The sequence below is a fragment of the Thamnophis elegans genome, chromosome 6, assembly GCF_009769535.1.
Source record: "Thamnophis elegans isolate rThaEle1 chromosome 6, rThaEle1.pri, whole genome shotgun sequence".
Classification (NCBI taxonomy): domain Eukaryota; kingdom Metazoa; phylum Chordata; class Lepidosauria; order Squamata; family Colubridae; genus Thamnophis; species Thamnophis elegans.
Window position 1 is genome coordinate 451,080 of NC_045546.1, and position 8,309 is coordinate 459,388.

Sequence of the window (8,309 nt, forward strand, 5' to 3'; positions counted from 1 at the left end):
AGTGGGCAATGACACGCACACTCGATTAACTCTCCTCTGTTTGGTATTGAAATGTAGATTGGCACCGTCTCAAGCACTGTCTCATTCTCCAGATGTGCTCCACGCTTTGGTTGGAACCTGCAGAGATGATTCTTTTGTCGCTTCCATAAATGCCCCCCCCCCAACGATTTATCCAGCCCCATTCTAAGCTATATGAATGTAGTGCAATTTTAATGTCTGTTCTTTTTAATTTTTATATGTCCCCCCTCCCCGTTTTAATCTGTAAGCCGCCCTGAGTCTCTCGAGAGTGGGCGGCATACAAATCCTAATAAATCGTAAATCGTAATTCCCCTATTGGGGAGGACCGTGGCACGACAAAACCGCGCTCGACTAAGCCGCGCCCGATTAAACCGCGTCGCTGACATCATCAACAGGGCGACAAGAGCGAGCGCGGAGAAAGAAGGGCGCTTTAAATAGCGCTTTGAAAGCAAGCCGATTCAACTTAAGGTAAGGGTTAGGTTTAGGGTTAGCTTTAGAGTTAGGTTAAGGGTTAGGGTTAGGGTTAGGGTTAGGTTTAGGTTTAGGTTTAGGTTTAGGTTTAGGGTTAGGGTTAGGTGTTAATTTTAGGTTTAGCGTTTACAGCGGGCTTCTGTCTCCGCGCTGTTGTCGCCCTGTTGATGACGTCAGCTACGCAGTTTCGTCGAGCGCGGTTTAGTCGAACGCGGTTTTGTGGTGGAACCAGAGAGGATGTCAGTTTTGAACTGCAGTGTACTAAAGTAGCAGTCAAATTCTCTGAACTGAATATAATCTTCTTCTAGACATTGAAGTCATAATCTTACATTATGATTATAAAGAGTGCCCTGTGCATGTGTATTTCAGGAAATAAAGCTTTGCTGTTGAGCATTCTGGCTGCTAAATGCAAAAAAAATGTATTTCTCCTTTTTGAGTTTTGCAGCAAAAACTGGCATTTTACAACTGGACGGTGGAAAGAATTTGGCCTTCGCATTAAGGGAAATCTAGGCTGTCAGACTCTGATTTCTTGTTTTGTGAAGTTTGCTGCTCCCCTCCCCCAGAAAAATCAAATTTCCTCACCTGTCACTCGCTTGTGTCAGAAGGGCACGCGCGGCACAAATCTTCATGAGTGCAAAAGTGAAACAGCCACTAGGCAAGGTAGCTCTCTACCACCACCCTGATACACATTGGCACTACAGCACAAAAAAGCCACCCTCACTTCTTGTATTCACGTACACCAGGGGTCACCAAACTTGGCTTCTTTAAGACCACGCTGGCCTAGGAATTCTGGGAATTTAAGTCCACAAGACTGAAAGTTGCCAAGTTTGGAGATCCCTGACCTCCACGTATAGTTTGCAGGAAGCAAGTGGGATTCAATTGTGTGTTTCATGCAAACTGGCCCTTCAGCGTTGCTCTGGGATCATCTCCCAATTTGCTCAAAGCTTCCCATCCCTCTGTGATACCCCTCTGTCCTCCAGAAAAGGGATCCTTGTTTGAAGAGTAACAGTTAGGTAGACTTCATAATATGATGGAGGCAACGTCCCCTTTTCTTACTTTCAAATTGTATTTGCAATTGCATTTACTTTTTATCATTGCTAAGCAGAACCCAAGATCATTAGCAAGGTAAGAATAGCCCTGTTGACCCTGCGAGCATTTCACCCAGACCCCAAGAGGACTGGCAAGCAAGAGGCAGAAGCATCTCTTCCCATCACACCAGGCAACTTTTGGCCAGCTTCCCACAACCAGTGGAACGGAAGTTGTCTTCGGAAGTTGTGGGTGCTGCTCCGTCACTGGGGGCTTTTAAGAAGAGACCGGACAAGCATTGGTCTGAAATGGTCGAGGGTCTCCTGCTTCAGCAGAGGGATGGATTAGAGAAGACCTCCAAGCTTTCAAAGGGTCATCACCTCCAATACACAGTACATAAACACGACAAAATAAAGAAATAAATAGATAGAAAATAGAAAATTATGCCTATGCGCACATATATGACACAGAGAAACAGCACAGTCTGGTTCAGCTGTATACAGGTACAAGTGAGGGGCTTTATTACAGCTGACCCAACATTTAGCAGTAACAGCTAAAAGCCCTTCAAGATCCAGTGCCCAGGCATTGGGGAAGAGAAGGGGGGCTGGTTCCCTGGAGAGGGAGAGAGGGAGAGAGAGAGGGAGGGAGGGAGGGAGGGAGGGAGAGAGAGAGAGAGAGAGAGAGAGAGAGAGAGAGAGAGGCTTCTCCCCAAGCCTTTCACCCTTCCTCCTCTGTCCAGCATCCCTCCCAGCACTCCCCCCTCCCAGGTCAAAGGACCCCTTGCAGTCATCCCATCTCCCCCATCCCGAAATTTCTTCCGACTCCCGGTTAATTCTGGGCCTGCTCTGGATCTTCCCACCCCAAGGCATCCCATGCTTCATTTAATGACTGCGTTAGGGAGAGAAGGCATGAGGGTTCGTTAAGTGAGGCGATCATCACAACCTGCTACTGTAACGGCTGCTTATGGTTGTAGGACAAGGACTATGCGTAATTTGATTCTCATCTCTGACCGGCTCTTCGCGGGCGACCCTTGTGGGCATGGGGAGCCCAGGGCTATGGCTCAGTCCACCCTCTGGACGCCCAGCCTCTCCTGCCCGCGAGGAAGAGAGCTCACGGCTCCTTGGATGGCAGCGGGAGGGGGAGGCCCCTGGGGGTTTTCTTGGATGGATGTTTCTAGTTCTTTGAAGTAATGTCGCAAGTTCTCCACGTGGAACGTAGAGTGTGATCAGAACTGCCAAGGCCAAAAACTATCCTTCATCACACGTGGAACTCAACTTTAGCAACTTCCAATTGTTTGTAACACAACAACCGGAGCCTTGACTCACCTCCCAGCCTCTTCTGCCCATTTATCATTTGGCCTGAATGTTACGAGGCTAAACTGAGGGGGATCTTGGGTTTCCCTGAGAACATAACACAAGAGAAGACCACATCTCCTCTTCCACTAGTTTCTTTACTTTTAACTTCAGTGGAGCCAAAGGAAGTGAAACGGGATTTGCCAAGGCTTTTATTTTTTTGTAGTAACATCTCCAGGACTGACACCAAATCAGAGCAGTAACTAGGTTGAATTCTACTGTATTGTGCAATATTAATGCACCATCAGGGGTTTTCCATTCAGTTGTGTAGAATGTGTTTTATCTTTTACAGTTTTCTTATATCTTTTTTTTTAAAGATTTTTTTTTTGATTAAACAGGCAAACACAACACACACACACAAATCATCTTTCGTTACATATCGTAGAAGTGTGTCGATTGGTTACAAATAACTTTCGTGCATCTCTTCCACAGTCATTACTTATAGTTCATATCACATTGTATATTTTAAATCAAAAATCTTTATATATCTTACTATCAAGATCCCACAATTCTCATTTGACTGTGGTTGTTTTAACATCCTTTTGCATGAAATAGTCCAAAATTAAAAAACACAACCACATAATGACATTTCATCAATTATTTCTAATATCATCCAATAACATTACTGTCAGCCTCTGCTTCACTGTTTGCTTTCGGCTGCCATTGAAACAGGGATGGAGGGGAAGGTTAGGACAGGAGAGATTGTAAACAAGGGAGTTTTGTTCTCACCGTCTACTGCGCAAGGCTGGAGACTGGTGCTTGGTGTGGGTCAAGGCCAACTGTCCTGCACACCAACCTGATGATGCTCCTTGAAGATGGAACTCACATGACACCTGAGGGATTTGCAGATTGGACAGTGGGATGAGGGCTTCCAGGGGGGAAAGGGGGTTGGACACATATTGATATCTATGATTCCGCGCGCTTTTGCCTCAGATCTTGCTTTGCTTAGCTGCTACGTTTTCATAACCAGTAAAAGTAATCTTAATTCGGCAAAATGGAGTTAAGTGGTTTCATTCTCGGATGCTGAGGGAGGCCGGCTTGACAATTACACCTTTATAACATGTTCTGAGTAAGAATTAATTATGATAACAAAATTTCTAATCCTCTTTTCCAAGTCGCTGTTTACTATGTGTATCCCAATTCCTTTGATTGAGCCAGTATATATATATATATATATATATTGTTAGGTATATCCCTTGTCATTTCATTGTTATTATCTTGTTATTTATTAATAGAAATTCATTTGCTAATTATATCAGGTTTCCTCTCTTCAAACCAACATGAGTGTACCTTTTTATCATTATCAACTATTTATGTAACATATCACTCTAAAGATTGCTAAATTACTAATCACTAATCATATTGTAGAAGTGTGTCAATTGCCTACAAATAACTTTCATGCATCTCTTCCACAGTCATTACTTATAATTCAAATCACATAACATATTTTAAATCATAAATCTTTATATATCTTACTATCAACATCCCACAATTCTCATTTGACTGTGGTTGTTTTAACATCCTTTTGCATGAAATAGTTCAAAATTAAAAAACACAACCACATTGTAGCATTTCATTATTTCTAATATCATCTAATAACATTACTCCTTTATAGCATGTTCTAAGTAAAAATTAATAATGTTTGATAACAAGGTTTCTAATACTCCTTTCCAAATTGCTGTTTACAATTTATATCCCAATTCCTTTTATTAAACCAGTACATACATACATACATACATACATACATACATACATATATATATATATATATATATATATATATTGTTCACTATATCCCTTGTCATTTCATTGTTATTGTTATAGATATTATTTATTAACAAAAATTCATTCGCTAATTATATCAAATTTCCTCTCATCAAACCAACACTTGTATGTACCTTATTATCCTTATCAATTATTTATTTAACATAGCACTCTAGAAATTACTAAATTACTAATCACTAATTACTAAAATTAACTAATTTTTTATTATCAATTTTCATATATCAGCCTGTATCCTTCCAGTAATAATACAGTCTTATTTCTTTTGTCATTTGTGGAATTGATCTATTTATTTCCTTAATAAAATTTTTGTGGACTTCTCTCTGCAGCTTGTTGCTTGTAGCATCACTTAAGTAATCTCAATGCCCTCCAGCTTCTATTTTAATCGTCTTATCTTTGGTTGTCAATCTTGCTTCTGAGACGTTCTCTCTCCTTAAATCCATCGTTTTTCATTTTTTCTTCTTCCATGCCTTGAAATCCTGGGTATAGTTCCTGGCGATCTAATTCCCTTTTCCATACTCGCCTTTTCCCACTTTCAACCACGTTCACTCCACTGGTAAAGTAATCAGTTGTCTTTATAATCATTTTCCCCTTCAATTTTGAATTCCGATCAAGATGTTTTGCAAAGTTATTGTTTCTTTTGAATATTGTGCCATTTTGGCAAGCTGGTAGAGATCCTGCCACTTTGGCTTTCAAGGCTTCTTATATTAAATTAGCTTAAACACAAGTTCATTTATGATCTTCAAAAAAGAAGGTTCTATTTCTTTTTCTCTCCCACTGCCAGTAAGACTCTCAAAGTGCACCTGTAAAAACAATCCGTGCCCTTGCTTCTTATCACTTTCTATAAACAAGTTTATAGATCACTGACCTCGAATTACAAGGTCAGTGAAATCAAAAGGAAAAGCGAAAGCGCATTGTTTCTCAAGTCTCCAGCCTCCAAGTGGCAGTATTGCTTCCCACTCTCTAATGTTATTTCAAACTTAAAAGAAAGAGTTCTTAAATAGAATTAATAGCAAGTAATAAAAGTCCTTGTTGAAATAAAGAAGACTTTAATCCATAGATTAAAAATAAAAATAAAGAAATAGAAGAAGAAAAACTGATCCGTTATCTTTTTTAAAAAAAGTTCCGAGCACTTCAATCCACAAAGTAAAATTACAAAGAAAAAGAAACACACTATCCAAAGCAATCCAATATAAGTTAATTTTGCCGCTTATTTTCTTCTGCTTTCAGATTTAATTTAACTTTAAAATTTTTGAGGGGGGCAGTCTTTTCCAAAACAGTAAAGTTTCCTCACCAGACGGACACACTTTCTCTTTCCGCTTCCCTTCCATTCTGGAGCCATCCCAACTTCATCAGCCTGGGGCTGGACTTTTTGTCGCCAGCTTGAAGAACTTCTCTTGGATCGATCAGGGACTTTGCAGTGTCCCTGAGATCAGCAAGAAGCATTCTTCTTGTTCACCATCTCTACGGGACGGTTTGGGTCTGATTGGACCACCCAGCGGCAAAAGTATTGGCAGCGGTCTCCGTATTGTCCATATTGTCGCGACGTTCGATCCTCCTTCAGTTTTCTTATATCTGATGTACACTGAAGATGGCGTTTAATTTTGTTCTACGAGGTGCAATGGCAATAAAGTAAACTTAAACTTAAATGTTGGCTCAACCTGGTGCCTGAGGAGAGGATCCACATGGACATGCCCACAACTTCCTCTTCCTGCTGATGGGCTTGGTAGATCTGCAGAGGCTCCGGCCCTCACTAGATTGTCTTCAGGGCCAGCAGTGCTGCAGGGCAAGATCTTCACACACACACACACACACACACACACACACACACACACACACACTGCCCTCTTGTCTCTGGTGATCTACTTAGATAGTCTGCTAAAGTCTCTGGAGAGTGTCCCTCATCCAGGTTGTCCCACAGGTGCTTTTTCCAGAGGCAGCTGGACTTTGTTTTTCCATGAAGATGTTTCATTTCTCATCCAAGAAGCTTCTTCAGCTCGTGGTCTGCTCTGCCTTCTGGGAGCCCCCAAAGCAGCCTGGAGCTTCTCCAAGAGGGCCAGGCTTCAAAACCAAAGAACCAGAAGAGCAGAGAAGGGCTGAGCTTAGATTCCAGGCAAGGATCTGGCTCGGGCTGGTCAAGTCTACAAAGACTCCATTCTCCTAGAAGGTGCTGCACTTGTGCTGCACAAAGGGTGCTCTGGAGGATGTAGGACACCCGTAATTGACAAGGCTGTTTCTGCTTGGTGAGTTTTCCAAGCTCAATGGCCTTCAGATGCAACAATTCACACATCATGCTTACTAGGATGGCTGTTTGCTGGGTGGCTGGTTCGGTCCCAAAATCCGTAGCCAACATTTTCAATCTCTGAGAAGTGCTTGGTGTTCTCTGAGCTGACGTGCAAATATTTCATTATCCATCTAGGTAACATCCTCAGCGCTCATGAGGTTGGAGTTTGCTTCTTGTTTATATACAGTAGTTTGCTCTGCTAATGTTGCCAATAATTCATCCTTCATAGTTCCTTGATTATTGTTTTCTGCTTGTTTGTCTGGTGTTTATTTCTACTTCTCTGGGTGTTGGCTACTAGAGAGAATTGTCTTTTGCTTAGTATTTTTATTATCTCTTTTGAATGGCATGTAAATATGGTTTATCTGTATGTGTCCATTGATGACTGATTTGTCTGAATGCCAACCTTCAAGGAATTCCCCAGCATCTCTTGATTTAGCTTGTCTAGCATGCTTACAGTTACTCAGCTGAAGCTGTGGTTGAGTCTCTACGTGTGTTGTGAGATTAAGGAGTTTTTATTGTGTCTTCTGACTGTTGTTTTGTATTCATGTTTGTGTTCCGCTAGACTTTTGCCTGTCTGTTCTCCTTAGTGGCTGTTGCAGCCCTTACACCGTAAGTTGTAGATGACTTCTCTTTTTTCTTCATGGACTGTTGGGTCCATAAATATTGGTTTATTTAAAATATTTCAGTTGGTTTGTATGCTAGGGCGATGCCCTGAACCTGTTCTTAGATATTCTGTACATATGGCAGTGTTATCCTGCTGGCTGTGTTTAGTGGGTTGAGTGGTTAGGCATTTTTCCATGTCAAAAAAACAAGCTCAGAGGGCATCAAGTACTCCACAGCTCAGTCCTGACTTTCATAGATCCTCTTCACTTTCAGTTGTTTTCAGTTGTTTTGCAAAATTGCACCTTGAATCCTGACAGCCCACTCCAACCACTGGCAGACCAGGGCTGCCCGCCTGTTTCCTGCCGGGGGGAGGGGCTTGGTGGAGGAACGGCCCATAGATTAGCAGAGAGTCAGACCTGCACAGTGTTACAGGAGACGGAGAGAGAGGAATTTCCTGCAGCTCTGAGAACATTTCCATCTCTCTTTTCGCTTTGATTGAAAGGTGCTTCAGTGAAGCTGGTGGCCAAAGTAGTTGCTGCAATTATCTGAACGATGGGCAATTTGACATACTTTCGGCCTTCTTTCTTTGTGTTGCAAGGCGTCCCGGGGCTGGAGGTTTATCACATGTGGTTCTCAGGACTAGTTTGCACCTGCTATGGAGTTATTATTGCTGGGAACTGTATGGTTTTACTAGTCATTGTCCTAAAACCAGCCCTCCACAAGCCCATGTACTACTTCCTCTGCATGCTATCTATGACCGAATTAATAACGTC